Source organism: Phalacrocorax aristotelis, chromosome 5 (genome assembly GCF_949628215.1).
Source record: "Phalacrocorax aristotelis chromosome 5, bGulAri2.1, whole genome shotgun sequence".
In the NCBI taxonomy this organism is placed as follows: domain Eukaryota; kingdom Metazoa; phylum Chordata; class Aves; order Suliformes; family Phalacrocoracidae; genus Phalacrocorax; species Phalacrocorax aristotelis.
In genome coordinates, this window is record NC_134280.1 from 535,900 (window position 1) to 558,476 (window position 22,577).

The 22,577-nt window shown below is 40.8% G+C and overlaps 1 protein-coding gene across 8 annotated transcripts in view; it reads right to left on the reverse strand.

Annotated features, from left to right (window-relative positions):
- The window catches only part of PKP4 (plakophilin 4), a 95,932-nt gene that overhangs the window by 71,079 nt on the left and 2,276 nt on the right, over window positions 1-22,577 (reverse strand). The window lies entirely within an intron of this gene.

Sequence of the window (22,577 nt, forward strand, 5' to 3'; positions counted from 1 at the left end):
GCCCCACGCTTCAAGGACCCTTGTTCCTGTAAGAATGAGTTAAACAGCATTCAAGAAAGCAGAATAAAAAAGGTGCTGTAATCGTTATATAACAGGACTTGGAAAAATCAAAGCGAAGTTCTAACTTTAAGGTTTTAAAAAATAAAAATTATTTTAAGGTTTTACTTAAAAAAAATCAATTCTTTCATTAAGCTGTAATAACCCACAGAATCATAGAACACATGGGTACACTTCCTGGGTCATACCTGATTTTTTTAAATCACTTTCCAGGGTTCTTTGACGACTAGAAACTGTTCCAGGTGTCTAAATGGACTGTTAAATTTGCAAGAATATAATGAAGTAATAAAACTACCCAGTCAAGCTTTTCCTTCATTTAGGAATATTTGCTAAATAACCAAAAGGCCAAATCTCAAACTCACAAGTTACACATGAGTTTCTTTCAGAAATGGGCTGCTTTCTTGCCCGCACGTCCCGACATGCCTTCACCTGCATGGTGGTAACCCAGGGGAGTGTCCACTGTGTTTTGGGACTTCAGGTGAGAAACACAAAATGCAGCACAATAATAAATAAAGCCAATCTTTTAAATAAGTAAGAAAGTTTTTTAAAAAGCAGTACTGAATTCTCAATTATGCAGAGTTATGCAAGTCTTGCTTTAAATCAATTGACTGTTTAGATGTGTCGTGGTTTAACCCCGGTGGGCAGCCAGCCCCACGTAGCTGCTCACTCACTCTGCCCCGGTGGGATGGGGAGAGAACTGAAGGGTAAAAGTGCAAAAACTTGTAGGTTAAGATAAAAACAGTTTAATAGGGAAAGCAAAAGCTGCACGTGCAAGCAAAGCAAGACAAGGAATTCATTCGCTGCTTCCCACGGGCTGGCGGGTGTTCAGCCATCTCCAGGAAAGCAGGGCCCCATCACGCCCTAACAGCAGCTTGAGAAGACAAATGCCTTAACTCTAAACGTCCTCCCTTCCTCCTTCTTCTCCCCAACTTTAAGCACAACGCCATACAGTGTGGAACATCCCTGGGGTCAGCTGGGGTCACTGCCCCAGCCGTGTCCACCCCCCAGCCCCTTGTGCCCCCCAGCCCCTCGCTGGTGGGGTGGGTTGGGGTGAGGGGCAGGAAAGGCCTTGGCTCTGTGGAAGCGCTGCTCAGCAGGAACAGAAACACCCCTGGGTTATCAATGCTGGTTTTGGTCACTGTCCAAAACATAGCCCCAAAGTCAGTACAACACACCATCATGGTCATACTTCTAAATTTCCAGTTCTTCCCAAAGGTTTAGCTACAATTTGCGATAGATAAGTTATGAGATACCTTAAAACACTGAAATAAATGCAGTATTTATTCCATCAAACAAAAGAGACTTCTTACGACATATGGGGAAAAAAAGCACAGCTTTTTTTCTTTTACTTTACCTAAAAACAAAAAGTTGACTTTTTGAAGCTTCTGTGATGCGTCACAAAAGTACTATTAAATATGTAGTAGTGATTCCTTTTAAGTGATCACTTTCAAAGTATATCGTTTAAAAGACTGCTTAAAACTGGCCCAACTAAAAAACTCTACAAAAATATGACATAATGAGCACAGATGTGAGATGATCTTAATTTGTCTTTTCCATTTTATCTGTCGCTCTCTTCTCACCCCAACACTGTGAAGTAACTCTTCAACCCGTCTGTAGTAAACATCTGTAACCAGGCAGGAAAACCAACATCCGAACCAGTTGAGAAGTAATGTAATTTCTCTGAACAGAAAATATACCCAATATTGAGTCTCTAATAACAACACTCAGATGAAAACCAATCAAATCAATTATTAACGAGGATGCCAGTGTTAAATGTACATCTGTCTCAGTGGGGGGGTAATTAGAGTGCTGTACCCCTCCACACAGGCAGTTGTTTTAACTGCTGTCCTTTCCATTAACACATTTCTTGGCAAAGTCGCCGATTTTCTAATCTCGATTTCAAGATTAGACAACTGTTGGCTTTGATCCTACAAACACTTGCATGCATACTTAAGCTATCGCAGACGAGTATGCTCACTCACTCCGACCTCCTGCATGGCCAGCAGCTGCCAGGCACATGGTGCAGGAGAGGAAGGAATGGGGAGATGCTCTCTGAAGCCCAGCCCCACAGAAGACCCCGACCCTGCCACCGTGCCTCCATCTAGACACGCTGTTTGAGGAAAGGCACTCGCAAAGTCAGTTTTGATTCTCATATATTCACCTTAAGGGAACAGGAAATACCAAATGCAGGATTCCTGCGAGCCTTAAAATCAGGTAAAACTTGGGAGGAGTTAACAAGAAAATCTCTTTCTTCCTTACAAGACTGGGATTTACTGGCTGAACATACTTCCCAAGTTGTGTTACCCACTCCTTTGGGTATGGATAACTGGTTCATTATTGGAAAACAAGCAACCAGACTTTATCCCTCAAAATATTAGGTTCATAGTAATATTGCCTGCCTCTCCTGTCATGGCTCAGCAGTTAGATCTCACCCAGAATGGGAGACTTTGCTCCTACATCCTTCCCTGTCTGTCCAAATCCCCGTCCCCTACAACCCTTCGCTGCAGTATCACCACTACTGAGCTGCAGCCAGGATGGATGCGGGGCTGCTTTCCACAAGCCTTGCAGGTGGATGAACTGGACAACGTACACAGGTACCAGTTACAAATGCACCTTAAAGCTTCCCTGTATTCCAGCTCTTTTAATTCTCAGATTGCTTCTGCACATTAAGGACAGATCTATTTAGCCATAACAGAAACTCAGAAAACGTATTTTACTGTTCCAGTACTTTGTGCAATGCATTTCAGCATATCTTACTCATAACTTCTTAGAATTCCTGAATATGAGAGAAAAAGTTTACAGATGTATGTTCTCTTTACAAATGCATAAGAATTGAAAGACTTCACTGTTTCGAGGTGATCTTTTGGTAGATGTTGCAGAACTACAGATTTGTGAATGGTGTAAATGGTTCTAGAATAACTCAAGTGTAATGCGAGATCCTTTGAAACTTTTGGGGAAGATTAACCACAGACTTGAGGAGAACAGTAAGAATTTGCTACTATTTTCTGTAGATTTCAGTCTTCAATCAAAATAAGGTATTTTCAGTCATTTAAATAAGTGTTCAGAAAAACCGTTACATGCTTCATCTTGTAGCATACACCTGAGAAAATTCTTAACCCCTTTTCTGAAATTCTCTAGAAGTGAAAGACAGAAGAACAGAAGCAGTGACAAACTACCTCTAGGCTGGCCTGCCATTACATTTTCAAACTAGATACAAGCGTGCAAGGAAAATAAAGCTGTTCAGTCTGAAGCCTCTCGTCTGAAATACCCTACAGTAATTTTGAAAACGGTGGCGTTTCCATCCCCGCTACCACGGAGGCTCACTGAAATGGTTTCAGGAGATCACACAGTAAGCGGGATCAGAGCAGACCAAGCCATCAAAAATAGTTCGCTTTCAATCCAACAAGACCATGTCTTTAGGCAACTGCAGGGATTTGCTTGAGCAAACCACACTTAAACAGCCACTTTTACTGTCTCTTTAGAGGGTACCTATTGCCTCCACCAAGCACAATTAGCTTGTTTACATCTAGCACACAAAAGCATCAACTCCTAAAAATCTCCCAGATGTTCTGCTTTTGTACAAACACAGCAGACTTCTTGGCACCCCAGCACTGATGATGGGGCAGATTCACCAGTTTTCTTTAGCAGCTTGCCAATCCTAGCTTTCACGCTGGTCCTCCAAGCACGCAGCGAGGCTGTAGGTTGCCAAAATGGGTAATGCTTTCTTTTGTGTCTGATCAAATGGTCAAACAGCTGCAAAGCAAATAGGTGCAGTGAGTTCATCTGACACAAACCTACGCCTTTTTTTTTTGCTGACCTTGCAGCCGAACAATCACTGATGCAAGGAAGGAACAAGAACACACAGTCATAGAAGAGAGAAGAAATATGAGAAATCACTAAACTGAGTGTAGGAAACCATGCTTTAATTTTAAGTCAGTAACAGAAGTCACCAGAGTAATTTGCACTGAAGAGGTAACGTAATTCTTATGAGCCCTGTCAACTAGGATAGGATAGACTGTATCTATGTATGTCATGAGAGAAGCATGAGAAAAACAGCAAGCAATATCTCATCACTAAAAATCCTCACACTTATGTAGCTACAAGATTAACTCAAGCAATAGAGTAAATCACCAAGGACATCAAGGAGATGCTCGTTAGTACAGAAGAAAAAAGTTCCAATACGCTAAAATCAACTTGCTGGGACACTGACATATTATTTATTATACAACTACGTTATTCTTACAGATCTACACTTAAGCAACAAGGCACATCTCAGCTCTCAGTCAAGAATTCTTGTTTTCTCATCCTTTACGGTATATGTGAAAGTCAAAACCAAAACAAGACTTACTACATTTCTACAGTTTTTAGATGAAGACATGATTAAAATTTATCTGATTTTTTGAGTTATTTCACAGACATGTCAGTACAATTCTAGGTGTGAGAGGTTCCTATTGGCTCCTTCCTGCTACAAGGACGGAGCGTTCTTTGCCTACTAACTAGGCGGTGATTTACATTCTCAAGCTTGGTGCAACCAAGTGACTGAACTAAGACAAACTCAGTATTATGTCTATTATGACTATATAGTTATGTGTTTGGATGAAAAGACAGCAGATGACAACTTATCCACTTGCAGTGATGACGCACACAATTAAAAAAGGATTATGTGAGAAAAATGGCTTCAGTGTTTACATGAAAAATAGGTTTTAAAATTTCCAGATGCACTAAGTCAGGATACTTCAAATATCACACAATAGGCTACACAATCTGTTAAGGCACCACTCTTCTCTATGGATGTCAGTAGTGCAGAAGTTTTGTGCACAGGGTCTTAAGGATGAAACCAGGGAAGTAAATATATCATCTGATGAAAACACAGAGGAAATTTACTTCTGTAATGACAGGATTAAAAAATACACCTGCACAACGAAACCAACATGCAACTGAGAAGCTGCCCAAGAAATGTGGGAGATGCATTCAACTATCTTACTACTAAAATCACCATCTTCCTCAGCCCTTTTTCTGTTCAGGATACAGTCTGTCCTCTCTTTTTTTATTTTTTGTAATACATGCAGGTTCAAAAGATACCTGGTGCTATGCCTTTTTAAAATGTTAAAAATGATTACCCTAGCTTTTGGATAAACATACTTTGTTACAGCTCTTAGTAAAAGACAGCCCACCTTTTTCTTATTTTTTTCTGGCCGATGGGTACATACTTTAACTCCACTCTAGTGAGCAGGCAAGACTCCACATCCGCAAATATCCAGTTGTAACATGCTCACAAGATTAATATCTTTATAGCTTTCAAACTAACCATTCAACAGAAGAGATCAGACACGTATAGAAGGCGATCATTTTGAATAACGGCATATTTACGATCATACCCTTCAAGGCCTGAGGCACCACTCGTAGCTCACCTTAAAAAAACAAGAACGTCACCCGAAGGATGTCTGGAGAGCATTCACACTTCACAAATATATGAAGTACCACAAGCTAATTGGCAATAAACAGAGTTTTCAGTAGTTTAAGTCAACAAGGCTTCATGCCTTTAAAAGAAAAAAACAACCACCAAACAAAAAACCTAACACAAACAACAGGCCCCAAGTCTGAACCTTTCCTTTGGGCCGTCCGGAATCTGTTCTGCTCTGTTCTGCCGATGCATCTGACCCCACTGCCACTTAGGATCACCTCACCAGAGTGCAGTGCTCAACACCAGTTCTGCAGACTAGCTATCTCGAAGGATAAAGTTCAGTCTATCCTCGTGAGACTGAGCGGGAGGAGGGACTCACAGTATCATGGAAGGATTTTAGATTTTTCACACAGACTTGTCAGGTGACAAAGGCATTCATCAATTATTCATTCAGCCATTCATAGAAGGGTAAAGTCTTAGTTTGGTGTTGGAATAGTCTCAATTAATTTAGAGTATGAAGTCATTCAGAATGAATGTCGCAGAACAACATAACTTAAAACCCGTAAGGGCTGAGGAACTGCAGTGCATGGATGCTGTGCAGCGCTGCTACCAAATGCTCCAACTGTGGGAGCTCCAAACTGACTCTTCAATCTCCCACCCAAAAACTCCTATAAACAAACAAACCTCAGTTAAACTGAGAATAATTGTGAGATGTAAACACTACCAAGCAGAACAGTAGCTGCAGGTATTATTCAATTTCCACTTATATTTTCTCCTAGCCCTATAAAATTATTACTGAGGTATAACTCTACAAATTATTGCTAGATATAATGCACATAAACTGGAGGCAGATATATTTCAACTGGAAGCATTATAAAACTAAATTTATCTTGTACGCATTCATAAAAGTATGCGTCTCAATTTTGTTATACAGTATATTGGGGAAAATTATTCTATAAACAATTTTCCCGGTGCTAAAAATTAACACTTACAACCTCCATTTTAAAAGACAGCTGAAGAGTTAGAGACTTCCACAGCTCCCCGTTTCGCCAACGCAAGCTGAAGGGTGTGGAGGTGTATCACTGAGATGGTCTGGAATTAAACACTACCAACCCCCTGGTGCATCCTGCCTTTCAAAACCAACCGGACTAGATCAGTGGTGTGATTTCACTTGTAACACAGGCTCACGTGTTTTTACTGACACTGCCATCTCCATCCCTGCTTTGAGAACCGTGGTTCAGGAATGAGTGACCAACAAGCAGCGGCTTAAATTGGCTTTAGCAGGGAGAAAATGCAACTACACCCTTGCAAAATTTAGAAACCAATGATGTTAATATTTCACCTTTTACTCAGGATTTGTTTATAAGGTCTTTAATGCAACCTATGGTTGTTCCTGCTCAAATGGCTACTACAGAAACGTCAAATTCTTGCCTACCATAAAGCTAGAGTGGGGAATACCGCTGTTCTCTAATAACCATGGCTACGGATTAGCAAAAGGTTTTACTACAATGAACTTCTGTCAGTTGCTAAACTGTAGTTCACTCTTGATTTCGCTCTGAAACAGGACTGCACAGCGAAACTCAGTTTGCTGCTAAGAATGCTCTGTGTGCAAACTTCTATATTTACGCAAACGGAGCTTTCTCCTCTTCTGTTCTCCAAGCTAGGAGCTAAAAAAAGTTGCATGTAGTAGCAAATGCTACATGAATTAGACAACAAGCGTCTGGCTTTTAAGGCCAAAATAACCAATACTTCAATCAGTTCTGCAATCCCCCAAAGTAGTAGTATAATCAGTATTATTTTTTCTGAGGTATATTTAACTTTGTTTACCCTTAAAAACTTTAATTACTTGTAGTAGGATTACACCTAGCACAAGAGAGAATTTAGTATTTCTACTAATACCTTATAAAAAAAGATGAGGAGCTGTGAAACACCAAAATATACAGGTGACATTATGATTAGGGGAGATCAAAGGCAACCGAGTAATGAGGAAAACCATAAAGCAAGGTGAATGAGCTAATGTTGATAAATACAAAATTATGTGAACTATTCCTATCAAAGTGAACCACACGCCTTCCCATAGTAGGGGGTGGATGACAGAAGCATTTTGTAGCTGATGGCTGGGGCCAGGAGAGGGGAACGCGCATACCCTTGAGTGGTAGGGCCATCATTCAGAGACCACAAACTATAGGAGAATCTATCTAAAAACAAATGTCAAGCTCAAAAGCAGCTGATCCCAACTCAAACTGAACAATGAAGCTTGTCTATCCATCCCAGCAACACCTGCTGATCTCACATTACCTCCACATGCATAATCCTGCCCTGCCTGTACTCAAATTTGCCCAGGATACAAAGTCCTGCGCTGAAGCAGGAACAAATGCAGTACAGAAGGCAACCAGCAAGACAGCAGCTCTGTGGAAAACATGAGGCTGGGGTGCCTGTAATCAAAGCACAGTTTCCTGTGACAAAGAAAAAGGAGGGGGAAAAGGAAGAAAGAAAGAAAAAAAAAACGATACCTGATTTTTCCCTCCTGCTTATTTTCCATTTCCCACTGCACTGAAATGTACCATCTTCCCGGTCTGCTTCGCTAAAGAAGTGTATCCAGGTTTGTGCACCCAATTTCAGGTTAGATCAACTGAAAAGTCAGAAGAGAGCAACCACAGCTATGCAAATTTTATGTAGGAGTTGCCTGTGTTTGGATACAAGCCAGGGACTATGGGGAAAAGTGATAACAGCTGAAATATTGAAGTCATTGCAGGAAAGACAAAACAATAATCAAGGATAATATTTAAAAGCTACTGCTATCTTCTTGCCAGGTATCAGACAATATCACTGACATAAATTATTTAAGTGTAATTGTCTGTTCTAAACGGGATAGTGGGTGCTCTTCCCCCCCTTCCAAATTCAAACAAACTTTATTTTTTAGACCTTTTCATAACTACAGATAATAGAAAAAATTAAATGCTTACGGTTATGACTTAGATATGCCTGACAATTAATACTGATATATTTAAATAAGCAACTCTACACCAGAAAAATTACAAACTTAATCAGTTATTTTCACTGTGCTTTAACTTAAAGCTCAAAATGAGGGGTTTAAAACACAGCTATGAAAAGCAAATCCTCTCAATAACATAAAGTAGTTGAAAAATTACACAATTTCAAGTCTTAAAAAACCACAACAATTAATTACTGTTCTAGGGGATTTCCACTTTCAAAATAGAAAAAGCTTGCCCTTGCTTGCACTGTGCAAGCGCAGGAAAACATCAATATAATAACTCAGGAAATACACTCATGGATGACAACAGCAGAAAAGAATGCACTTCCAGAACTTGCAAGATTGCTATTTCATAGAACGCTTAATGGTAAGTGCAGTTAGAGGCATATCTTTCCATTTTTAGAATGTCTTACTTAAGCTTCATAAAAATATATACAATTTCAGATTGCTGATATTGAACTGAACTTTCTGAGCACTGTAAAGTAAGGAGGAAGACGCAGCTGAGCACCAGGCAGGAGAGCAGCCCAAGCCAAACAAAGCCCCGACACCCTTCAGCAAAATAAAGGACTAAATCCAGTCCTGTTTGAAAGGGGGGAATCAGCAAGAAGCACCCGTATTACCATACCACAGGAATTGAGAGTATTTGTTACACATATCATTTATGCTATCTAAAAATGAAACGTTGCAGCAAGGTGCTTTAAGTCAGTTGCTAGTTATCTTTTCAGTATCACAGACAGGATAAATTACAGGTGTTAACTGGACATGTATTTACCTAACTGCATTTTTTCCCTTTCTATTTGTGAGCACACCACTTCAAATCGAAAAATTTTAAAATGGGAGCTTTTCAGCAAAGGCACAGAAGAAGTTCTACAGAGGTTTTAACCTCTTTTTGCTTTTTCTTTTAAAGCCCACCTAGTACATTCTCTGTTAGTTCAGTACTCATATGGCCAGACAGGTAAAGCTGCAAATGCCAGAGCAAATGTTAACAAGCCCAGCAAAGGACAGGCAAAAATAGGCTCAAAAATCTACCCTACACTTCCCTTGTTCAAGGGAAGGGTATAACACTCCACTTCTTTTGTCAAAAAGCACAATAGAAGCCTAATGAAAAACGTCTGCATTATATAGTCTGCATATAATTATTTCCTCATATAACATTTTTAAAGGAGTTGCTTCCTTACAATGGCAAATACAGTTTGTAACTTGTTTCTCTACAGCAACGCTGCTGGTTAACTCCAAGTAACTCTCCACACACCTTCTGACGAACATTGTTAAAATCTTTTTTTATATGTTTTAAAAATAGACTTCAGCGAGGCTATTAACGCAGACTTCAGACCAACATGTCCAAATACGGCAAGGTAAACACACACACACTCACACACTACCTTGTCCTGTTTTTATCCGGTTTTAATACAGATGCTGCTGCTGCTTGTCAACAACCTCCTGTTGAGCCACATACGCCCAACAACTGTCACCTACACAGGATAAGCCAGAAGCCCCTTCACTTGTCATTTATGGCCACCTTAAAAGGTAGCGTTTACTTGCAACTGGACCGATAGAGCAGCACGCCCACGGTGCCTGGAGAGTTTCTGCCCTTGGACTAGCGAAGCGGCCCACGGGGACCTGAGCAGCACTGGCATTCAACACGGGCCAGCCGCCACTGAACACAGCACGCGTCTGCTGCGGTGAAATGCAGGCACAGAACCACCACGCGACGCCGATAACCCGGCCCAGGACAGCCTAGGCTTCCTGCCAGGAGGATTACCCTGCCCACAGACTGCTGCTGCCGCAGGCTCCCAGCGCCGGGACGGCGGGAGGGCCTCTGCGCGGAGCTGCCCCACGCCGCTGGGCATGCCCGTGCCCCAGGCGTCGGCCGGTCTCCAGAGCTGAGGCCATGTGAGGGAGCCAGCACTCAGCTCGGAGAAGGCAGTTTGAAATGCTTTTGAAACCAAGGTCATCACCATCACTACCCCTATCCTAAACAGGAATTAGAAATACAAAGCATGTAAGCAAAGGAAACTAGCAGAACTGGCACAGGACAAAGCTCCAGCGCGAGGTTAGTTACTTGTTCCATACTTGTCACCAACTAACACGTCACAGGGGTGGGCTGAGTCTTTAGACCTCATTATCCCTAAGTGACCCTTCATGAAAGTGAAACACTGTTTACTGGAATGGCAATATGAACTTCAGGTTTCACACTGACTTCTCAAGAACCAATGATCTAACCTCACTGATGACCTGTTTGCGAAAGATGGAAAGACTTGTGTCCATGCCAAGTATAGCACGCTCAGAGCTACAAACTTTCAACAACAACAAAAAAATCTTCCTTAATAAAGTATTGATTCAGTGTCTTCACAACAGACTGTTTTGTGGTATTTCCAACTTACTAGTTATAAACCTAATCCACCAGTGAACTGTAAGACTCACCGGGCAAAGCCAAATTCAAAAAATAGGAATAGTCAGGTTACTACCTTTCAACCTCAGAGAGAGTCACCTCTCTGGAGACTGTGCATTTCTGTAATTGGTCTTCATTTGAAAAAGGACAGGTTACAGCATAACCACTAATGCTTTTTAGCCAATCTCCATCAGCAGAGAAGAGAAAGCTGCTAGTAGTGGCCACTCAAACTTTGGGTAGAAGCTCTATTAGAAACAAACACCACTAGAAACCTGGTCCTATAAGACCTAGCTTTTCTAGCAAGTGATTGGTGCATGAATAATTATCGTAATGGTGGGGCACAGGTATTCATTTAGCAAATATGGTGACAAAAGAGCAATTAAACCAACCTAAAAGATTACTTACTCAACAAACTCAAGCCTAAAAGAACAGAAAAAAATCAGTTGCCAAAATAGCCACAGACATTATTGTTACAGACTGATTTAAATTTAAAATGGAAGGATAATTTAAGTATTAACAGAAGTAATCGATTTGAGAAGAACAGATCTTATGAAACAGAAAACAATGTGGTGAAATCAACTGGCTGAGCTCGGTAGAGCTGTCTGACACTAGTGCTACCGAGCAGATCTGTATCTGTCCAGAGCAGCAGAAGGGATGGCACACAGAAGCATCCAATGTACATCTCAACCAGTAAAGAATTACTGATCTGGGAAGCATTCCTACTTTGAAAGAGATACAAGTGAAAAAGCAGAGCACCCTAAGGGGAGAGAAGAAATCTACACATCCATGAATTTTGAGAACTGTTGTTTTCCAAGTCAAATAATAATGGAATTATGTGAAAGTTACAGACAACCAAGCCAAACAAGACTCGCTAAAGCAGCAAAGACATTCCAAGAGAAACAAAAACATTTGTCTACACAGAAAACATGGTCAGGTAATACCCTACCAGGTGCCCAAGACAAAATAAGCTACACATGGTCTCTGTTTTCAAATGATCATGATTATGTATTGATCCTGTTTATGGGAACGAAGACAAAAAAGTAGCGTTAATTAGAAGTTCCATCTGGAAAGAAGTTTCTCTACCAGGAATTCCCTTGTGATTGTTCACATTTAACATTGTCAGAACAACTGGCCTTCACATGTCTTACACATCCGCGGGGGCTTTGGTAGGCAAGAAGGGCTTGGGGCATTAAGCAAGCATGTTGTTATGGAAGACCTCGAGGAATTCATCTTGCTGCTGTTCTTTAGCCGCACCACAGACAGCGACCAGTGACAGTTTCTGTCACAGACAGCAAGGTCATTGCAAAGAAGCGACTGGTGAGAAGAATATCTACTTGCCAGCTGTTCCTGTGAGATGGCCACAGTAATGGCACATGCCATTGTAGAATACATCAAAAACAGACTTCCAGCAGAGATTCTGAAGTGCTGCTTCCATTATAATGAAATAAAAGTTAACCTAGCGCCTCACACAGGTCTTGTTTCTCACATTTGCAGCTGGTTTTGCTGGTCTGACTGAATTTAAAGGCTGTCATCATAATAAAGGGACCAAATCCTCCTTTTTGAAAGGCAGAAAGCTTATAAGACAGACTGAGGAAATACTGTTTTCTGTGAACACCTGGGGGTAAAAGTGAGGATAAGGAGACCTTTGAGAGAAGACCAAATAGGTCTCAATGTCAATAGAGAAATTTATCTCTCTCTATATAAATCAGAATATTTCTCAGTGTAACATCTTGGAAAAGTGAAAAAATATACTGAATATATTACTTGAGAACAGAATTATTGGTGGCTACTTTCTTCACTGTTCTAATTGCACTGTTAGGAGCCTCAGAGTGGATTCCTACCATATTGGTATACCCAATTTATTTCTTCTGATGGCAAAAGGGCACATTGGGATACAAACAAAATCATATCTACCATAAGGAAAGTCAAACTACTTCAATCACACAGTCGAAACAGCAGAAGTAGCCAGCTCCTCTGGGATTGTTAACAGTCAGTATTGGCTTGATTCATATCCTGCTGGCTTCTTTGCAACTGGAAAACGTTGCAGTCATATCAATGACTTTGATATGCAAATAAGCAAATCATATCAGTGATTTGCTTGCTTGCCTCCTGTGGTAGGGCCATTTCAATTAGGGCTCTTGAATGAAATATACACAAGTATCTTCATACAGTAGCTGGACTTATTAATAATCAAAGCTATCACTACTTTTAGCATCCACCCATAGCATTCCAACAATGCCAAGTACATCCGGACATCCTCAGGATTTTTAGAATCACGCATTCAGTTCCACCATGTTTAAGGGTACAAACTGGCATTTTAAAACAATTAGCTCAAGCCACTGCTGCAGCTCCACCTGCCAGTTTTACGGTAGGCCTTCGCATTTTGGTTTAAGTTCACCTGGGATTAAATGGGGGTCTGCTCCTGTCGATTCAAGTTTAGAGCTAGTCAAGGTGGTCAAGGCCATAGGTACTCTAACCAATCCAAAATGAGTAGCACAGGAAAAAAGTCTACACACTTGTAGTTGTGTCATTATAAATGAAACTTACTTGGGGGAGATGCTGAATGTCCCCTGCCCAAGTAAACCAGCACACACAAATCACCATTCTAGTTGAAGAGAACACACAAACCTATACGTAAATCCTATGCTGTGGAAAGTTTGGCAGCCACATATTCTTTCACCTAGATGAAGACAGGATCTTGATGTTGGCCAGGTAAGAGGCACCATCACTGCCTCTCCTAATACACACTTGGAAATAAAGAAAGCAAAATGGAAATAAAGTCAGTCATTAGCACCACATCACCCAGTGTTACTAGGTCCACTTCCAGTATACTGGAGAAGATTAATTACATTGAACGGTAGCTCTGCCTTCATGGAAAAGCTGCATGGAAAGCTAATGTGCACTTAAAACCGAAAAGGCACGGTTTGTGTTTGTACACCTATGAAATTGTCAGTTTCCCAATTTGAACACATTACATCATGAGGCAACATCACACCAAACTGTTTCACATTCATATTTAAAAAATACACTGGTAAGAACTCTAAACTTTGGACCATGACAAGGCTGTCCATCAGTGAGATCCTTTGAAAGGCAAACTAAGTCACCGATACTACTGTCAAGATAGCTGCTTACTCCATGCACTACAGAAAAGATTATTAAACGCATTAAAAATAAGAAAGCATTATATTTCAAAAAATAGCATATCCTCAGTTATAGCCATTGTCTTCAGCTTGGATTGTCCTGTTTCAGGGACTGAAAAAGTCCAAATATCAAATGCAAATATCAATCCAGCTACCTGTAAGAACTTCAGAATAGCTACGTTGCATCAGACTGGAGTTTCATCTAGCGTGATAATCCTGCGGATGATGGCCTACAGCAGATGCTTGAGAAAGAAGGACCAGAGAGTTATGCAGTTCTATACTCCCTGGGTTTCCACCACAAGGAAAGACATCGGTGGTACAAACAAGATAGCTTCTAGTCTTGAATTACTAGATTCAGCTGAATTGTGAGAATACAATGGTAAAGCAGATAAAGACTCCCACCTTACAGTATATTTTAAAAAGCTGTGTTAAAACGAAGGAGAAATATTTTGAAGGAACACAGAATATCAGCTATTTCCCAGAGGGTTTTTTTTCCCCATATTCTGTAAAGAATCTTCTTCTAAAACCTTTAAATACAAGTGCCAGATTCTTGCAACAAAAGATGCTGACGAACAGTAGTTATTCATCTGTTGTCTGGAACCACAGCTTGGTTCTGAAGTACAAGCCAAGCAAGCCTGAGAGTTTTGAACTTCAGCAGACTATACTCTTCCACATGGATTTTCGCCTGATGCCTTAGTTTAAGAAACTATGGAACACACTGACAGCGTAGATATAGAAGACGGCAGTACGATGGGAGGGTTGACAAAAGTTGTAAAAATTAAGAAAGTTGAGAAGATTGTATAGTTATCACAACTATCTCTTTGCTCTCCTTCTGTTTGAGGCTGTCATAAATTGCCAGAACAGAGGCTTTATAGCTGGTTGTTAATTAGTTAATGAACGTTAGTAGAATGACGTTGCAGAGGTTTCACACTTCGCAATTATTAATACTGAGGGGAAAGGACATGCCACACTTGAATTTCTAGAATGAGAAGCCATTTTTCCACCCAAGATAAACACTTTCTAGCCTGGCTATAATTCTGTGCAACATGCAAATCGTTTCAGTCAGCTACAGGCTATTTTTAAGTTAGGAGACCAAAGCTAAGGCAGCCTCCATGAGATCCTGGGCAAGGCGGGAAAGAGCAGAAACAGAGCTCAGGCAGTAGTATATCCTGTCTCCCCTTCCTCCAACATGTTTGAGTTTGCCCATCTGAAGCATTGGAAGTGAGACAGACACATCAAATATGTTGAAAGAAAAGCCGAAGCAGGCAGGTGGCCCTTCGCCACACAGACAACAGTAACATGCTGTTACCAATTGCCGGCTTGTTTCGGTGAACCTGCCGGGGGAAGTTTGCCTAGGATCACACGGAACCAATTATTAGCTCCAAGAGAAGCATGAAGTACCGAAGAAGTTACCTGCTGAGTGGTTGCAGCTCTTGATTCTGTCAGGACGAAACTCTATAGAAGTACAAGAATGTGTTCGACTGTCGGGCTGCAAGATGAACTGCTTCCGAACTGCTGGTCTGATGACAAATCGCGACTGAAAGAGGTGCTGTTGTAAGTTCTCATACAGTGACATTCTTCTAAAACGTGATCAATCTCAGCCTCCATTCACAAAGAAAAGATAACATTTATGCCTCAAAATGCTGAAGAGGTCTGCCTGGCAAGGTACTTTGTTGTCGCGGTACTCCATCGTAACAGGCAAGTTTGAGAACAATCAGTTCAGAAAGACATTACGCAGTAAATACCGGGGGAAAAAGCCCCAACACACAGGAAGAAGTTGAGGACTCACAGGTGCTCCTTAAAGCAACCAAGACAGCAACTTAAAAACACCCTGCTGCAGAAGTGTTTCTGCTGGCGACAATAAAATATTTTTATTATCTGTATCAATGCTGACAGTAAAGTTGGGTGTAAATTGACTAGTCTACCAACCTGGTATTTTTCCAACCGTTTTAATCTGTGACAATGTGCACACAGAACTAAGTAACTAGCACACGAGCTTTTAACCAGATGGTCTTACTGAAACTGTTAAAATTTGAACAAGTGGAAATCAGATCACACAGCTTGCAATGCTATACATAAAGCATTCTTTTCAACTTTCTATAACTAATACTATCTGGAATATTACCATAGTAAAATATTTTTGTTCTGTTGTCATCTGATGCCTGTGATGCTTTGAGATGAAGGGAAAACAAAGGAAAACTCTGGAAAAAATATAACATGATTTATCTTTGCCATCTAAAAAAAAATTTGTATCTTCCTTTTCTATTTCAAATTTCAGTTCTTCTGAAATGTATTAATAAATATTTATATTATAGAATAAATCCATATACTAGTAATGCAGGAAAATTTAATATTATATAAAATAATAAAATTAACTATATCACTAAAAAAGCATCTGCTCAAATTCAGATAAGGCAAGGCTTTCTAAACCTGATGAACTACATGCTTCCTGAAAGCACACAAGTTGTGATTTCAGGCATCTTTTACATCTATTACAGAAAAACAGATACAAAAAATCTAGTTGTTATGAATACCAATAAAAATATGAAGTTTAACAAAAGTGCTATCTTCCTACACTGTGCGAGTAAGTTGTCAGACTTCTAGTAGCGCAGGAGCCACTGACCAAAGGAGGGCGGTCTTCCTGCTCCTTTCCAAGCACGCAGCATGGGCCAAAATAAAATTCAGTAGCTCAGACAAATCTAATTCCTGTATTCAGTCTGCCTTGCTGATTCAACATAAACTACTGAATATCTTTGGGGGTGGGTTTTTCCTGTTGTTCAGTTTGGGTTTTCTGGTTATTGGTTTTGGTTTTGTTTTATTTTTTATTTCAGTGTCAGTGTGTGACTTGGTGAATTTTTCATATTGCTTAAAAATAACCTCTAGGTTCCACAACAATATTAAAAAACTCTGTGTTGTAAGGCTGATTACCTCAGCCCGAACAAAGAAACACCCCACAGTAGGCAGCGTTCTCTACCACAACTTCAAAACTTGCTAAAAAAACTTCAAGTCTCTGAACCTCAGCACGTTTGTGTGTCAGCCTCTCTGTTCTGTAAAGAACTCTAAAAAATGATTTTTAAAAGTGTCTTCTGGAAAAGAATGTATTTGATTACAGCAAAAGCTCACAAATCTTGATGTATGCTGTTGCTGTGATTTATGCTATGAAACAATGGCAAAACTATGAAAACTTAGTAATTTTCTTTCTTATTGAATAGCCCAAATAGCATGGGGAAAACGGACACATCTCACAGATCTGTGAGCCAGTCTGAAATTTTTGGGTTTAATGCTTTTTCATCTCATTTGAAATATAAACGTACTCCCAGAAACAAGTGATGTGCTGTATCAGTCACCTCACATGCCAGTATTTTCTATTTCAGCTAAAATATGGTTCTGGTTATCTTCATTGCATTAGTTATGAGGAAAAAGTTGATATGTAGGATGTAGAGAAGCAACAGATGGCACATTCCGCTAGCATTTCTTCAATTAAGGCTGTATCAAATAATACAGAGCAACACCTCAGCATTATTCCTGGATCACAAGCACCCTGCGTGAAGGTATGCGCTACAAAAAGCCAGGTTCTTAATCTCTTCTCCGCCACTTGTTTCATCTACCTGTTTAAATTTTGCCTTTTGTCCGTAAGTTCCATGGGGCATGGATTCCCTCTGCTGCATGAAAAGGCACACCAGTTCGGAGTTTCGTCACTATGACAGTACAAATGAAATCTCCTTTCACGATAGGCTATATTTTGATACTGTAGTCTTAATAACAAAATCTGGCTTTTTTTTTTAAATAAAAACAAGACAAAAATACTAACTCTTAAGATCTGTCTCCCTATTTGTCCTTAGATACTACCAAGGCTTGAGTAGGAGTCTGCAAAAGACAATCAGTGAACCGTGTCAAACACATCCGCACACAGAACTTCTCCACTTATCACTCCAGCACTTCACTTCTCCAAAGCCCTTGAAATCAACTGCATCACATACCACATCTTAGTTTTATTTTTGTGAAAGATATGAAACACTTCATTTTTAAGCATGTCACTCTGACGTGGAAGTCACGGAGTTATCGTTTGTCCAAAATTGTTTCAGAGATCAGTGAAATTTTTTTTTTCAAACTGGAATTACTACAAAACCTGCCACTACAAAGTAAAAGAGTTAATTCAAGTGGAGATACTGTATCAAATTTTAGCATTAGGTAACTAATATCAGTACCAGCATTGTATGCACAAACTGATCCAGGAAGAAATATCTGGGAATTTGTATCCTGTGCTTATACTGTATCAGCAACCAGAAGTTTCCAAAGGATACCCAAAGAAAGCAGGGAGTCTTGCGCTGAGCCAGCTGCGTACACAGCCTGCCCTGGCCCACGAGTGAGCTGTCGTGAACCGTACTCCACAGGAACGGGCTAATGGGAACGATGCCAGGCCTACTAGTTTTCACCAACCAGATTTACCTTCACAACAACAAATGCACAAATACTCGAGCCACGTGTTACACAATAACAGAAAATTCTGCCAATACAAGATGAAGAACATGCTTTTGGAACTGAAAAGGTTTCCTTTAGGAGCCCTAAGGATGCACTGCCTGCCACCACCTTCCTGGGCAGGGAAAGGACAGAAATCCACAACAAACTGGAAAATCTCCATTTTTATTATATTCCTGGTAGAGGTGGTGTAAGTAAAATCATTTAAAGCAAATTAAGGTACAGATTAGATGCTTTTTATTTGAGCACGTGTAATGCAAATGCTTTTGAGTACATTTACAAAAAATGTTAGAAGTATAGCACAGGTGCTAGCCTAAGGCTTTCCACACCAGTCGCGTGCCACAATGAGGTTTTGTTAAGAAGAGAGGAAAAGTTTTTTGCACCCATGCAAACCAAGAGAAATCCAGTTTTTTTTCTAATGCCTCTTCCTTACAGCTGAACCTCACTTGAGAAAAAGCAATGTCTGGCACCACACAGTCCAGCTCCTCCATTCCTTACTTGCTCCCCAGATCTCTGCTACTTCTTACCCTGCCTGCCTGGCACGAGAAAAACTGCTCCTACCTTCTTGCCTTCAGCCCCTTCATCTCCTTCCAGGACATTCCCCCCTTGCTCCTACTGCCTCCGGAGGTGGCTCCAGCTAAGCAAAGGACATACTCTGGATCGAACTGACGCTGTGCAGAGCCACTCTTGCTGCATTTTGTCCTGCTGCCAGCTAGCACAAGTGAATCCCACCAAAGCTTTCGCACTTAATGCCCTGAGATATGCCCATTCATAAGGGAATGGGGACCCGGAGCTCCAAAGTCCTATTTAAGAATTCAATGAACAATAAAGGCTAGTTAATTATACAGCCTACACAGTATCGATGAACCATCTGCTTTGCAGATCCCATAGCTAAAGGGTAATTTTATTCACTGCCCACAATTACTGCCCCACGGTTGCATAAACAGTAAATACATTAACCCCCCCCCCCATTGAGCTGTGATGCAGAAAGCAAGTTTCAGCTTGTACACCTTCAAAGGGTTTACAATAGATTCCTTTTTTCCTCTTTAATAATGAATTAATCACAATACCGATCAGAATATTAGATTAGCTCTAATGTTGATTTAAGGTTCACAAAAGCCCCTTACATTTCAGCTTGAAGACTTAGATCCCAAGCCTTTTATAAGCAAAAGGCCCCATTCCATTGCGGCGGGGGAGGGGGGGTGGGGGGGGAGTCTAAATTTTAATTATTCCTTGAAGAATGAGTCAATCACCCTCAAATAAAGTAATAGCTCACGGTTTTATTTTCTCGACTAAAATAAAGGCATAGTTAAAATGATTTTTAAAAGCCCTTAAACAGGAAGTTGACTGGTCTTCAGTTTCTGGTGCTAGGTAAAGACTTTGTACAACGCTATGCAAACTGAAAAAGGGGGGCAGGGGGAAGGTCTGTAAGAGATGGCACGGAGACATTTTGGAGAAGAACAATAATTTATTTTGTAACCACTACATCTTAAAATTGCAATAATAGGGGGAAAACACATGTATATTAAAAGCATGGCTAACTTTTTTTAAAATTTCTGTTAAAAATGCATCTCATTTAAAAATACTGAAACACTAAGAATGGATTTTCCCTAACTTTTGCCAAAGTGATGCTGTCTTCATTTGCCTGTAAGAGAGGGATGCAATGAAAAGGACTAGAAAGTTAAAGATAGCCACAGAAATTCTCCACAGATCACTTCGAGCGGAGCTTCTGCATTCACCCTTCACTACCGACTCAAGGGGAGGAGAGGCAAGGCAGGCAGCAAACTGGCCGAACTGGTTGCCAGAGTTGTGCTCTCCCAGCCGCAGTGCTCTTTAGGAAGCGGAGGGCTGACTCAGGAAGCCGATCCCGAGAGGGGGACAAGCCTGTGCGAGAGTCACCTCCCTGACCCTGTGACACACGCCTGCTCCACCACAGAGCATGGCCAGACTGGAAAGGCACGTCCTCCCACCTTTTAGTGGCTGAAGAGCAATTAAACCTCTGCAAGGTACCGTGCAAAGCTTTCTCCTTAAGCCTTTCCTTTTAATGATGGTGTTGGGGATTTCATTATTAAAAATTAAATAAATTAATCTGCTGTGAAACTGAAGGAGTCCTTCCTCCTTCCCGGAATGCACGTGTCTCCTCTGCCATGGAAAAGTGAGCGAGGTGCTACAGGCAGAGAGGGAAAGAGGCAGCAAGTGGGGAAGGAGCAAAGGTCCAAATGCTGGTACCCGCTGCAGAGATTTAACTGACAAGAAGCTGCGATTACTTCTCGTGCAAGCAAAAGCTTTGGGAAGGTCACCAAGGCAGTTTTTGGCTGTCCTTATCCACCTCCTCCCTCCCTCTGCAAACCTCCCCAGAGCAGAATAAATGACCATTCCGTTTGGGCAAAAAGAACATGAAAAGTTATCCAATGAAGAAGGATGTATCTCAAGCCTTTGGAAGAGCAGCTGAGCACCAAAAAAGCTACCAGGCACTCCCAGAGAACCACTTAGCGCTGGAAGTCCCTGCAGCTCCCTGTGCAAGTTCGGTAGGTGCGGGTCAGCTGCAGGAACCAAGCACAGCTGTATTACAGCGAGAAGGGCTGCTTCCACAGGCGTTGGTTCTGTGCTCAGCTGTGATTACCTATTTACTTTGCACCCTCACTAGTATTTGAGCTGCCTTATTGCCAGCAGTACTTGCAATCGAGATAGGAACAGTAGCGAGCAGTATTTACAAGCCATACCCAAATCTCCAGTTGCAGGTCCGGCTTTCCATTCACTTGCACCTAAAGCTATGCTAGCTTGACTTTTTTTCCCCGCCCTGGTTAGTAAAGTTTGAGCCAGTTCAGTTTACTTTTGGAGTACATGCCATATTCATAATTATTTGCTCTCTTATTTTCACTAGAGAAAAAAAAAACCCATGCAAACGTAAACAAAACCTCTGAAAATTCCAGAATTCTGAACCACACCAGCACAAGTTCCTCAGGAGACGTACACACGCTTTTTACACAAGATGACAAAACACGCTTTTTCCACAGCAGCTCTTAGGCATTGCTTCCCACCAAACCCTGACAAACAAAGTTACTGTCCCAAACTCATTCATTCGGCAGCCTTTCAGCCCACGTTTCTGCAGCCCGCAGCACGTGAACGCGAGGCTGAGCCCCAGGGGAGGGCAGGCGCAGAGGGGCTGCCTAGCAGAACCGGGTCCCAGGCCACGATCAGGGTCTCCCTGCCACGACAGCCAACTAAAACCTTGCGTGTGGTTTATAAAAGCCCCTCTGCTTATGGGGACTGCTCTGATAAACCAAGTTGTAAATAGCTTAAAAGGAGTGTGGCTTCTCATCCAGAGGAATCCCATTTTAACCTAGACTCATTGATTTGATTAAAAGTAATAAGAAAGTAAATAAGAGCAATACAAAATATGTCTGATAACAGACTTACAGGTATTTTTTTTTCCAGACAAGTATCATGAGCTCTGCTTGCTTTTTAAGGGTCTTTTCTGTACCATATTACAATAACCACATTCTGGTAATAAACTGAATTATTCTTGATTACACTTAAAACAATTTTGTTAGCTCACCAAGATTCCTGAGCTAGTCAGCAGTTTTTTGCACCAAATAATCAAATGTTTGCAGAACTTGCTCATTTTCAGCACCACAATTAAGAAAAAAAATAACAACAAAGTTAAGACACTATTACAGAGTTCCATCTTTTCAAATTGGTTTAGCCTTTCATCTGTTATAAACGTATTTATATACCACTCAAAGTGAGACAGAAGTACATGAAGTTCTTATTTATGTTTCCTGTTTTGTTAACACGCAGAGTGCTTCTTCCACTGAGGCTTCTCTCACAATGCTTGCAGATTTCCTACACTGAACACCTGACACAGGTTACTATTATTTTTACATAGTACATGCTATCATGCAATATAAAAAGTATCCCAAAATGCATTATAGATTCCATTTTGCTCATACATGAAGCTGCTATAAGAAAGTAACCTAATCTGTGACTGAATTCATCTGTTCATTACAAAAGGATCCTGCATTACGATTAAAAAAAGGAAACACCAAAAGGTGTTACATTGTCAACATTTTACAAAAAATTATAACAACTTCTCCCCTCTTAGAGAAG